Genomic DNA, 13,433 nt, shown 5'->3' with positions numbered 1-13,433 from the left:
GGAAGAAAGGCATCGGCTCACACGACAATTATATTACAATTATTTAATACAAATGACCCAATACAAATCAAGAAAAGACCTAATACGTCCTAAGTCGTGCCGAAAATCCGGCAGACTCTCCCCTATACCTAGGACCTACCCAACCTGCAAAAGGGCTCAAAACACACTTCTATATCCACAATCCATATATCCACAACTCAATCACATCACACAGCCCCTCCTGGGCCCATCAAATCAATCATTCATCACAATATGTAAAATTTCAATTTAGTCCTTATAATTGATCATTTTTGCAAAAATTGCTCAAATAAGCTCTAAAAATTATAAAACTCTGCCCCGCGGTCCTTAGAAATATTACTAAGCTATTGTAAAAAGAATCGTAATTTTCTAAGCTACCACGAATATTTTATGGATTTTTAATCTATTTAAGCACTAGAAAATTACGAAAAAGCAAGGTTCGGGTTTACCTTTGCCGATTCTGACTTCTGGAACGCGCTCGGGATGCCTGACAATGGTGGGGTAGCCAAAACCTCGATCCAATTCGGAGACTTTTCCGGTAGGCTGATGCATGCGGCGAAAATTCACGCATCCAGGACAAGCCGAATTTCCAGAAATTGAGGATACCTACACGAAGCCCAATAATAATATATAAAAAATCAAGGGTGTTACACAGGAGTTCGGAATGGCAAGTTGCAAGAGAAAATGGCATACCAGGAGATACTCATAGAAGAGTATAAACAAGAAAGCAAAAAGAAGAAGCTTGACTAAGAGAACAGGCACAGCTAATCAATGACATTTTGAAAGAATGTGCTAAAGAAAGGAAAGAAAAAGAAAGGCAAGTAACCCTTCATCAAAAGCTGAGAGAAAATGTTAACCAGCTAGAAAAAATGATAGCATAAGGGAAACAAGAGCTCCTGCCAGAATTTGAATATGCCTTGAGGACATTTAACCCCGCTAGACAAGAAGAAAGACTCTATGAGTACCTCAAAAGATGTCATTGTATTTGAAAGAGTCTTCCTGAGCCTAGGCAATTGTAAAGAATGCTATGTATAAGCTGTTTAATTAATGAATCACTTTGGACCATTGTTTAGCAAAATATGAATGAATAGTATAACTCCCGTAGGAACTATCCTCGCTAGGGTTGTACGAAAAGAAGAATGTGCCATATGAACAAGTATCATAGACACGCATTCGATCTAATCATTCACTGTCGGACTATCGACGATGCTATGATAAAGTTGACACAATTATCTTTCTACAGACTCCGTTTTTGGCGATTATAGGCCACCGTATCCTTTGCCCGATTAAGATCCCTAACTCTAATAAAATTTCAAACTAATTTAAAATTACTTCTCATAGGAAATCAATATTGCTCCAAGCAAAGCAAGCCTGACAAAGTAAGCAATTCAACCAAAACGAGTGTACTTAACAAGGTATCGAACAAAGAAGATAATGGAAGAGAAGGAACAAGTCCAGAACCTACAGGAACAACTTTTCGAATTGAGAGACCAAGTCTCAGAGCTCATGAAATTGATGAAGGAAATGTTCCAAAATAGACCCACATCTGAACCAAATTTTCTATTACCTTCCCCACTCCCTACAACGGTTGATTCTCATCAGGCTTCAACCTCTTTCACCTTTCAACCTCCTATTCCGGATCCGACAATCACTGTTAATCCAAACCTCCCAAATAATAACTTATCTTTCCCTTATTTTCTGGCTGTCTCAAATGCCAAGTTACACCATTCCATACCAATCCCACCAGTTCACCTTACCCCTTTTTTTTCCCAACCAGGGGAACAGCTCATGCAGTAGGAGGAGAGAATAGAGCAAGAGAAAATGAGAAGTTATCTGCTCTGAAAAAAAGATTAAAAGCTATCGAAGGATTAAATATGTACGGCTCAGTCGATGTGTCGTCACTGAGATTAGTACCAGATGTGGTGGTACCACCGAAATTTAAAGTCCCGGAGTTCGACAGATACAACGAAAACTCAGGTCCACGCATCCACTTAGCCACTTATATAGTTAAGATGTCTGCCCTCACAGAAGATGATAGGCTCTTGGTACACTTTTTCTATAAAAGTCTCACAGGGGCCGCCCTATGGTGGTGCATACAATTCGATAGGAGTAAATTACACTCCTGGAAGGATTTGGCTGATGCTTTCCTTAAGCAATACAAGTTCAATTGTGATGTTGCCCCCACAAGGAGAGACCTCCAAAACCTGGTATAGAGGGAAAGGGAAAGCTTTAAGGAGTATGCCCAGAGGTGGAGAGGAAAGGTGGCTGAAGTTTATCCTCCGGTGACGGATAATGAACTCTGCTCTCTGTTCATTGAGACACTGAAGGCTCTATACTTCAATTTAATGATTGGGAATACTTCTAACTGTTCTTCTGATATCATCCAGACTGGAGAAAGGATTGAAGCGAACTCCGATTAGGAAGATTACAAGAATTAGTCGGGGAGGGTTCCATGAAAAAGCCTAATAATTTCGGGAAAATGAAGGAAGGGGATGTCCACTCCATTTCAAGACAAACTCACCTACCACCACAAAACAATTTTCGCTTATGCACCTCAGCCCAAAATCCATATCCTCCAACCCAAAACCCAATAGTAGCGAATGTTCCTCGCCCCTAATATCCTTCCCTAACCATCTACAATCCTAGGTCGTCTGATCAAAATACTCCTTTCAGACCACCTGCTCCTCATCCTAACCCGAGACCACAAAGGAACCCTGATCCACCTATCCCCCTTCCACTCAGTGAAATATACTGGTACTTACTCGGTACAAATCAAATAGTGTGACCCGATTCAGCCACCATATCTTAGGTGGTATGACGCCAGTGTCCAATGTGAATATCATGGTGGGGCACTGGGGCATTTGACTGATAACTGTGGAGCTCTCCAGGGAATAGTACAGGCCCTGATTAGAAATGGGTGGTTAAAAATTGAGGGAAACGATTCTCTTCCCAACATCACTTCAAACCCATTGCCTAATCATGGTACAGGAAATGGCGTGAATATGATAGAATCTGAGGATGAAAGCGAAGAATCTCCTGAAGAACCATCCATCGATGTCATACAACTGGACTCCCTGTCCAAAGCACTGATCTCACCAATCACTAAGGGGCAAGAGCTGGATAATTAGGCAGCAGAAGACATTCCTGTGCTCAATCTCGAGTAAAGTACATTTTGTTATCAACACTTGATCATTCTGTTCGTGATGACAAGTGTAATGCTGTGAATAGACCCTTTTCTTATGATTAAAGTGTTAATGAATTAATAAGCGCATTTTGTATCCAATTCTCTTTTCCTCTCACCATTAAAATCCATTGTTTTAATATACTCCACTCTCATTTCTTCAAGACCATTGACCGACTCACACCTAATAATTCAATTGACTCAGAAGTTCCTTATGTTAATTTTGAAACTCTCATAATTGCCATTACTTCAAGTGATTCTGAAGAAGAACCTGTAGAAGAACGAGGTGAAAAAGACAAACCTTCCCTGGTGCCTTGTGGGGATGAAACGCACACCATAAATCTAGGCACTGAAGAAATAAAGAGGGAACTTAAGATTGTGGAAAGCGGAGAGTTAGAGAGTACGGTCGGCTTGCTCAAGGAATTCATCGATGTATTCTCATGGAGCTATGATGATATGCCTGGATTGGATCCTAAAATAGTAACTCACAAGATCCCTCTGATTCCTGGGACGGTTCCAGTAAAATAGAAGTTGAGAAGAATAAACCCTAACACACTGCTCAAAGTTAGGGACGAAATCAAAAGGCAGTATAATGCTGGATTCTTGGAAGTGGTCAAATACCCTCAATGGATAGCCAACATTGTCTCGGTAATGAAGAAGGACATAAGAGTTAGGTTGTGTGTTGATTATAGGGATCTCAACAAGGCGAGCTTGAAGGATGATTTCCCTCTCCCTCATATAGATGTGCTGGTAAACAATGCTGCTAGACTAGGGAGATGTTCATGTATAGACGGAGCATCAGGGTATAACCAAATCCCCATGGATGACGAGGACAAAGACAAAACTGCTTTCATCACCCAGTGGGGGATATTTTGTTATCGGGTCATGCCATTTGGGTTAAAGAATGCCGGAGCTACCCATGGTCACATTATTCCATGACATGATGCACAAGGAAGTGGAGGTGTATGTGGATGATATGGTCATCAAGTCCAGAGAGGGAGAAAGTCATGTACAAGTGTTGAAAAGGGTATTCGAGAGGCTTAGAAAGTATTAACTGAAATTGAACCCATCTAAGTGTGTGTTTGGGGCCAGGTAGGATAAGCTATTAGGATTCATAGTAAGTGAAAAGGGAATAGAAGTAGATCCAGACAAGGTTCAAGCCATTCAAGAAATGCCATCCCCAAAGACAAAAAGGGAGGTGTGTAGTTTTCTGAGAAAGCTAAACTACATCTTGAGATTCATTTCCAACCTCACTGCTAAAGCTGAGCCCATCTTTAAGCTACTCAGGAAGAATAACACCGTTCGATGGGATCAAGTTTTTCAATAAGCTTTTGAAAAGATTAAGCAATACCTGTCAAATTCGCCAATATTGGTTCCTCCAGTGGCGGGAAGGTCGTTGATTCTGTACATGGTAGTTCAGTTGAATTCGATGGGTTGTGTTCTGGGGCAGCATAATGACACGGGGCGAAAGGAAAGAGCCATTTGCTATTTGAGTAAGAAATTCAATGATTGCGAGTCGAGGTACTCGTCCCTGGAGAAAACTTATTGCACATTGGCCTGGATGAAAAATTGACTCAAACACTACATGTTGAATCATAAAACGTGGCTCATCTACCAAATGGATCCCATTAAGTATGTATTTAAAAGACCGTTCATGCCAGGAAGGATAGCGGAATGGCAGGTCATACTCTCTCAATATGACATCGTCTATATGACCAGGAATGCAGTAAAAGGAAGCGTGATTGCTGATCTCCTAGCAGAAAACCCGAAACAAGATTATGAAGCCTTGGATTTCGAATTCCTTGATAAGCATGTCAATGAGTTCAGCAGTGAGGATAAAGAATCGACTGATGTATGGGAAATGTATTTTGACAAAGCAGTCAATTTGTCTGGTAATGGGATTAGAGTTGTATTGGTATCTCCTGACGGAAACCACTTCCCGATAGCTATCAAGTTGAGGTTTGACTGCACCAATAATGTTGCAGAATATGAAGCCTGTGTGATGGGTTTACAGGCTGCCATCGAAATGAAAGTCAGGAAGTTAGAGGTGTACGGGGATTCAGCCTTAATCATTTACCAAGTCAAAGGGGAATGGCAGACTAAAGATCCGAAACTGATCCCATACCAAAAATACCTCCTGGAATTAATTAAGAAATTTGAAGAGGTTTTTTTTACTCACTTCAATCGCGACAAGAACTAATTTGCCGATGCCTTAGCCACTTTGGCTGTCATGGCTCAGATGGAAGAGGGACAGACAACACAGGTGTTGCAAATCAAAGCAAGGAGTGAGTCGGCTTATTGCTTCATGGTTGAAGAAGAAACTGATGGTAAACCCTGGTATCATGACATCCAGGTCTACATCAAAACCAGAGAATACCCTCCAGGGGCAAGCAGAAATGAAAGGAGGATGATCAGGAGATTAGGGTTGGGATACTTCCCCAGCGGTGAAATTCTGTATAAAAGGAGCTCCAATGGTGAATTGTTGAGATGCGTAGATGCAAAAGAAGCAAGGAGGATCCTTTTTTAGACTCATGAGGGGAATTGCACAACTCACTCTAATGGGCATATGATGGCCAAGCAAATCATGAGACGGAGATACTTCTGGATTACTATGGAAAAAGACTGTATCGAGTACTTTCGGAAGTGTCATAAATGTCAAATCTATGTAGATCCGATAAACATCCTGCCTCATCAATTGTTTAATCTTGTCTCACCTTGGCCTTTCTCAATATGGGGCATCGACGTAATTGGTTTCATTAATCCTAAGGCATCCAATGGGCACAGGTTCATCTTGGTGGCTATTGATTACTTTTCCAAATGGGTCGAGGCGACATCTTATGCTCATATCACGCAGAATACGTTCCTCAAATTCCTCAAGAATAATGTCATCTGCCGACACGGCCTCCCCAACGAAATTTTCACTGACAATGCTAAGAATTTGAATGGTCTAAAGATCTGGAGTTTATGTAACCAGTACAAAATTCGAAATCTCAATTCTTCACCATACCATCCCCAAATGAACGGGGCAGTGGAAGCTGCTAATAAGAACCTCAAGAGAATAATCAGAAAGATGACCATCACTTATAGAGATTGGCATGATATGCTTCCCTTTGCCCTTCATGCTTTTCGGATCTTCGTGAGAACATCAACTGGGGCAACTCCATACTCATTGGTTTACGGAATGGAGGTCGTTTTACTTATAGAAGTGGAAATTCCTTTCCTGAGAATTGTGAAAGAATCAGGAATCGATAAGTCAGAATGGATTCAATCAAGGTTGGACCAACTGAATTTACTGGATGAGAAAAGACTAGCAGCGGCATGTCATGGGCAATTGTACCAAAGAAGAATGGCTAGAGCATTTAACAAAGGCGTTTGCCCGCGTGAATTCCAACTGGGAGATCTAGTTTTGAAAAAGATCCTCCCAAATCAAAATAATTCCCGGGGCAAATGGTCACCAATTTATGAGGGACCCTATGTGGTCAAAAAGGCATTTTCTGGCGGTGCGCTGATGTTGACTCATATGGATGGTGAAGAATTCCCGAAACCCGTGAATGCAGATGCTGTTAAAAGGTATTATGCCTAAAAAAAAAAAAAAACGTAGGAGTGAAAACCCGAAAGAGCGCTCCTAGCAAAATATGCGAAAGAGGGCGAAAACCCGCAAGGGCGCTTTTTGCAAAATGAGCAAAGGGTGAAAACCTAAAAAGGCATCTTGAAAAAGCGAGCAAAAAAAATCTAGAGGTGAAAACCCGAAAGGGCGCCACTAGAACCAAAAAATGGAGAAATAAGGAAGGGAATACAGGACCAGGAAAAGAAGTAAGTTACCATGGCCCGAAAGTTCGTCGAAGGATTACTTGAAATAATGGCAGTTAAGTGAGTTCAAAATCAGCTACAAGGAATTTGTGAGATTTATCCTTGTCCTTTGAAACTGTACCTTTTTTCTCAAGCCATAATAAAGTCATTCTTTCACTCTAATTTATCTTTCTTATATACCTTCATTTATGTGCTATTAATCCGTTAAAACTTTATCATAAGATCAGGATTTGGATATTGATAACCTCATGTACTTTGCTATGAGATTTGCAGGAAATGGACGATGCCCAAAAAAAAAATGTAAGATTTAAAACCCGAAAGGGCGCTCCTAGTAAAATGTGTGAAAGAGGGCGAAAACTTGCAAAGGCGCTCCTAGAAAAATGTGAGAAAGTGAAAACCCGCAAGGGCACTTTTTGTAAATAAGAAAGAAGTTGAAACCGGAAAGGGCATCCTGAGAAGTGAGTAAGAGAAGGAAATTGTAGGCCAAGTTTTGGGGCTCGTCCTTCACTAATCATTTATCTTTGGAACCTTGTTAAGTACACTTCGATCGGAGGAACTTCTTACGTCAGGTTTGCCTTACTTTGTCAGCATTTTTAATTTTTCAGTATTTTAATTTTCTGCTATCAACCTCTAGTTCCTTGATCCAAGTTGATTTTAATTTTCAGTATTTAATTCATGCCATCAACCTCTGGTTCCTTGATCCAAGTTGATTTTAATTTCCAGCATTTTAAATTTCCTGCTATCAACCTCTGGTTTCTTAATTCAAGTTGATTTTAATTTTCAGCATTTAATTCACGTCATCAATATCTGGTTCCTTGATCCAAGTTGATTTTAATTTTCAACATTTTAAATTTCCTGTCATTAACCTCTGGTTCCTTGATCCAAGTTTATTTTAATTTTCAGTATTTAATTCCTGTCATCAACCTCTGGTTCCTTGATCCAAGTTGATTTTAATTTTCAGCATTTAATTTCTGCTATCAACCTTTGGTTCCTTGATCCAAGTTGATTTTAATTTCCAGCATTTTAAATTCATGTCATCAACCTCTGGTTCTTGATCTAAGTTGATTTTAATTTTCTACATTTAATTTTACGCCATCAACCTCTGGTTCCTTGATCCAAGTTGATTTTAATTTTCAGCATTTAATTCCTGCTATCAACCTCTGGTTCCTTGATCCAACTTGATTTTAATTTTCTGCATTTAATTTCACGCTATCAACCTCTGGTTCCTTGATCTAAGTTGATTTTAATTTTCTACATTTTAATTTCCTGCTATCAACCTCTGGTTCATTGATCCAAGTTGATTTTAATTTTCAGCATTTTAATTTTACGCCATCAACCTCTGGTTCCTTGATCCAAGTTGATTTTAATTTTCAGTATTTTAAATTTCCTGTCATCAACCTTTGGTTCCTTGATCCAAGTTGATTTTAATTTCCAGCATTTTAAATTTTCGGTTATCAATCTCTAGTTCCTTGATCCAAATTGATTTTAATTTCAGCATTTAATTCCTGCTATCAACCTCTGGTTCCTTGATCGAAGTTGATTTTAATTTCCAACATTTTAAATTTCTTGTCATCAACCTTTGGTTCCTTGATCCAAGTTGATTTTAATTTTTAGCATTTAATTCCTGCTATCAACCTCTGGTTCCTTGATCTAAGTTGATTTTAATTTTCAGCAATTTAAATTTCCTGTCATCAACCTTTGGTTTCTTGATCCAAGTTGATTTTAATTTTTAGCATTTTAAATTTCCTGTAATCAACCTCTGGTTCCTTGATCCAAGTTGATTTTAATTTTCAGTATTTTAAATTTTCTGTCATCAACCTCTGGTTCCTTGATCTAAGTTGATTTTAATTTCTAGCATTTTAATTTCCTGCCCTCAACCTCTGGTTCCTAGATCCAAGTTGATTTTGATTCTCAGCATTCTAATTTTCCATACTCCAACTGCCCAAAATATGGGTCTGAATCTTTATATAATTCCTATACGAGAGAATTTCATTCTCTTCAATAGAAATTATGTAAAGAAGAGCAGCTGTCGACACCATATTTTGGCTGACCTCCGAAATCAAGGGACTTTAAAATCGACTTTATCGTCCGCTCTCAGCCGATGTCCTTCGATCACAAATGACTTTTCCGAACTCACCAATTGCTCGACCATGGAATAAATAGATCCCATAATTAGTTAATTATTTTTCGATCTCTTATCAGATGGGTTCGGATCAATGTTGGGTCTCCAGACCATCCAGTCTTGCCTCCAATCTCCTTTTACAAATATTGTGGAAATGTTATGATCGGGCTTCTCACTTGAATGCCCCAGATTTTCCCTAAAACAAAGTTAAGGTTACTATCTGGTCTAATGACGATTTCGATCTCAAGAGTTTAAGTCAATGTCAAGTCTTTGCAATTCTAATGTTCTAAAGTTTTACCCGGTATTTAGTCATGGCTTAATCCGATCTTATGCTTACTTGTAATGTTTTTCCGACCTCTTATACTCTGATAGGTTCCAGAAATACAATAAAAATAGGATAAATGAGAATGGTTAACCAAGGGTCATCAAATTGAATAAATTTTCGAAGCAAGGATCAGATCGGTTACACTTATCAGAGATCGAAAAAATAACTAATTCACTAACAAAACAAAAATATTCAAATAAAATTTCACTTCATTTCCAAAAGATCATATTACATTTGAGCAATCTCAAAAGATCAGATTACATCATTTGGGCGATCTCAAAAGATCGGATTACATCATGGGAGCGATCTCAAAAGATTGGATTACATCATTTGGGCCTATCTCTAAAGATCAGCACTACATCCTACCTAGCTTAAGACTACTCTGAATTTCAAAAAAAAAAACAGGCTTATGTCAAAACCTAGTCTTGTGGCTAAATCAAAAAATGTGTTTGATCAGAAAGACAGCCACAAATGTTGGATAGATGTACAGCTTAGATGGGATGACTATGACTCTCATGGAAGTGAGCGGAGTCATCGTCGATGTCATCGACGGATGCCTGATGTGGTTGGGGGCCAAATGAACTTCAAGAGGTGATCACCAACATTAAGATTGAAATTAGCAGTCCTCTAGACTGATTCAAGATCGACACGATCGTTACTTTTGATCTTGATCGGTAAATTAGTCTGGTTCCCTCACTGTCATCAGATGACGTCCTTATGGTTCTCCGATCGCCGGGGTCATAAATTTTCAGGCGAAGGGCGAAGAAAACAGTCGGGAAAATATCAAAAGCAACCACTATGATCAGAATTGTTACCGGAGAAGCTAGAATTGGAAATGGAGCATTGAAAAAACTAGAGGAGGAAAATTGAAGTGTGAAGGAGATTTTCCGTAGGTGCATATATATAGGGCATGTGCATTTATTGTATACAGAAACTAAAGCGGATGCATCGGTAACTGAGGAGTTAATTGCTTTGACCAAGGCAAGTCAGATAAAAAGGAAAAATCTAGAATGGGAGAGATCGGGAAATGAGGGGGGACCCGATACGAGAGAGATAGGAAAAGGAGAGGGTCATAATAGGGAGATCGGAAGGAATAGAGATCGGAAAGCGCAGAGAGATTAAATAACTTTCAATCAACTCTCTTCATAATCAGAGCTGAGTTAGTTAAGATGTTGTAGGCTTAATTAAATCCTCACCACACGCCTCATCTGCAAAAATGCCCACCTAGCTGACAAACGCCAAAATAGTTATGGCAGTCCTTTACATCTCGATCTCCACCGATGATCATAATCGTAAGGATAGACCCGAAGCCCTTGGATCAAAAAGCAGACGATAGGTTCGATGCTTTTTATTCCCAGCCGTCAGATTCATCTTGTAAGGCAAAACCTTGAGCCGTTGGATTAAAAGAAGAAATGACGGATATTCTGAACGGAATCCCAACCCTCCATTTTAATTCTCTTTAATTCTCAGACATCAGATTATGTCATTTTGAATCTAAACCCTCCGTCTCCCCTGGTGAGATCCTGACCCTTCATTATGGGCACCCGTTCCCTATAAATACCTGCATGCAATACTGTAGAGAGGAGAGAAAAAAAAAGATGGTGGTGATTATAGTGGAAAGACTTTGAAATTTGATTCAGTCTTGCTACTTTGCCATTTTGAGCTTTTGAGAAACTTTAGAAACTAGTTTTCTTAAGTATCTTCATCGAAGGAGTTCTGAACCCTGAAATTTTCATTTTCAGTGCCTGTTTATTGCTCTGTAAGGCTATTTTCTTTGTTCAGTTTCATTCTCACTGCCCTAATATCAGTACATTACTCTCCAAGTTCAACTTCATTCCGACCTAGTTCCAGCTACTTTGAGTAAGTACTAGTCTTTTAGCCATCAGCTTTCACCTCTACAAGATTTGTGGACACCGGATTTAGCTCATTAGTCTCCTTAACTTCTCATAGGCAAGTGTCTAGATTGTCATTTTGTCAAATACTCGTGCTTTATTTTCTCCGTTTTTTTTTATTCTTAAAATTTCTTTTATATTCAGTCGCACTAAAATCCCAAAGTAGATTATCCAGGTCAATGGTCATTTCCCAAGTCTTCTTTTTCTATTCATTCGTAAACTCTATTTATCTCCTCTTAGTTTTCATTTCCTACGAGACTAGATGTTCAAGTCGTGGACAACTTGTAGATAATCTAAAAGATATTGGTAGAAATATTTTAACATGAAAGATTCGGGCCTGAATGAATGAAAAGTGACAAAAGATAAGTGTAGCAAAAGGTCGAATAGATAAGAAATAAGAATAGGTCAAATAAACGAGTTATGAGATCGGGCCTCAGAATGAAACTAGGTGAAAATACAATAGATCGGGAATTGAGATGAGATCGGATCCCGGACTAGTGACAAAAGAGATCGGATATTGCTAATCGAAGAGTTCTAATAAAATGATCAGGTGGAAGATCGGCAAAGAGTTCGGTCTTTTGTTCACTATCTAGTTATAAGGTCCCGTAGGCTAAGAAAAGCTTTACCCGGACTTCCTGTGTCTTCGGTACTCTATTCCGATAAAAGGGGAGGTCCAGAAAGACTCCTTACCAGAATCCTTAGTTCTGAGTCCTTACAAAACTCCGTTCTAATGAACATATCTTAAGAGATCGGGGGAGAGTTCTTACCCGATTCTTAGCCAAAATCTTAAAAAAATATGTGGAGATCAGAGGAGAGTCCTTATCCGAGATCGTTCGCTTAAAACTCTAAACAGAATACATTAAGAGATTGGGGGAGAGTTCTTACCTGATTCTTAGCCAAAATCTTAAAAAAAATATTTGGAGATCGGAGGAGAGTTTTTATCCGAGATCTTTTGCTTAAAACTCTAAACGGAATACATTAAGAGATTAGGAGAGAGTTCTTACCTAATTCTTAGCCAAAATTTTAATAAAATATGTGGAGATCGGAAGAGAGTTCTTATCCGATATCCTTTACTTAAAACTTTAAACAGAATACTTTAAGAGATCGGGGGAGAGTTCTTACCCGATTCTCAGCCAAAATCTTAATAAAATATGTGGAGATCGGAAGAAAGTTCTTATCCGAAATCTCCCGCTCAAACTCTTAACAAAATACTTTAAGAAATCGGGAGAAAATTCTTACCCGAATTCTCTTAATTAAAATCAACATTAAAATACCACAATTTTAATATACAAAGTAACCCCCAAACAAAGATCCGCTACTCGACACCTACTCACTAAGGGTCATCTCATGTACTCGTGTTCATGGATAGCCCTGAATAGTGAAATATCAAATATTCCTTTTATCCTTATGAAGGATTAACATCGCCACTCCAACCCCCCACTTGTCAATTTTAATTTATAAAGAGCATAATGTTAAATCTGCTTACCCTCGTTGAGGGACGAGGTGGGGTGCCTAATACCTTCGCCACCCGTATATGGACCCCAAACCTAGAATCTCTATTTTCGAAGTGGTTTCTTCTTCATTTACCTTTACAAATGGTTTTTTTGTAATTTCTCTCAAAATTAAAGTGGTGACTCTTCACTTTTACCACTTTGGTGAGAGCTCGTCCAGGCGACAGCAAAATTTCTTGCGACAGGGTTGATATTGAAGCCTGAGGCCTTTAGTCGGTCACGATCCATCTTTTTGGTAATTCGAAATGCTCTCAAATCGAGCTATATGGTGACGTGTGTCAGCATCTTATTGCGTAAGAAAGGGACAAAGAGTAGGCATCTGGTTTTTCAATTCTAAATTTTCAAAAATTTGCTTTAATAATAATATATTATTATTTTTTATTATAAATATTTTTATTTTTAAAAAATACATATATATTATTAAAATTATTATTATTTTTTATTTGATGTATATTTTATTTGGGGGGAGCTCGAATTCAATTTAGGACATTATCAGGATGAACGATATCTTGATCACTAGACTAAGTCTGGATATTTTTAAAATTTTTATTTATATTTTTTAATGCATAAATTT

The sequence above is a fragment of the Hevea brasiliensis genome, chromosome 5 (genome assembly GCF_030052815.1).
Source record: "Hevea brasiliensis isolate MT/VB/25A 57/8 chromosome 5, ASM3005281v1, whole genome shotgun sequence".
NCBI lineage: Eukaryota > Viridiplantae > Streptophyta > Magnoliopsida > Malpighiales > Euphorbiaceae > Hevea > Hevea brasiliensis.
The sequence above is the reverse complement of the archived record's forward strand: the minus strand, read 5'-3'. Positions refer to the sequence as shown.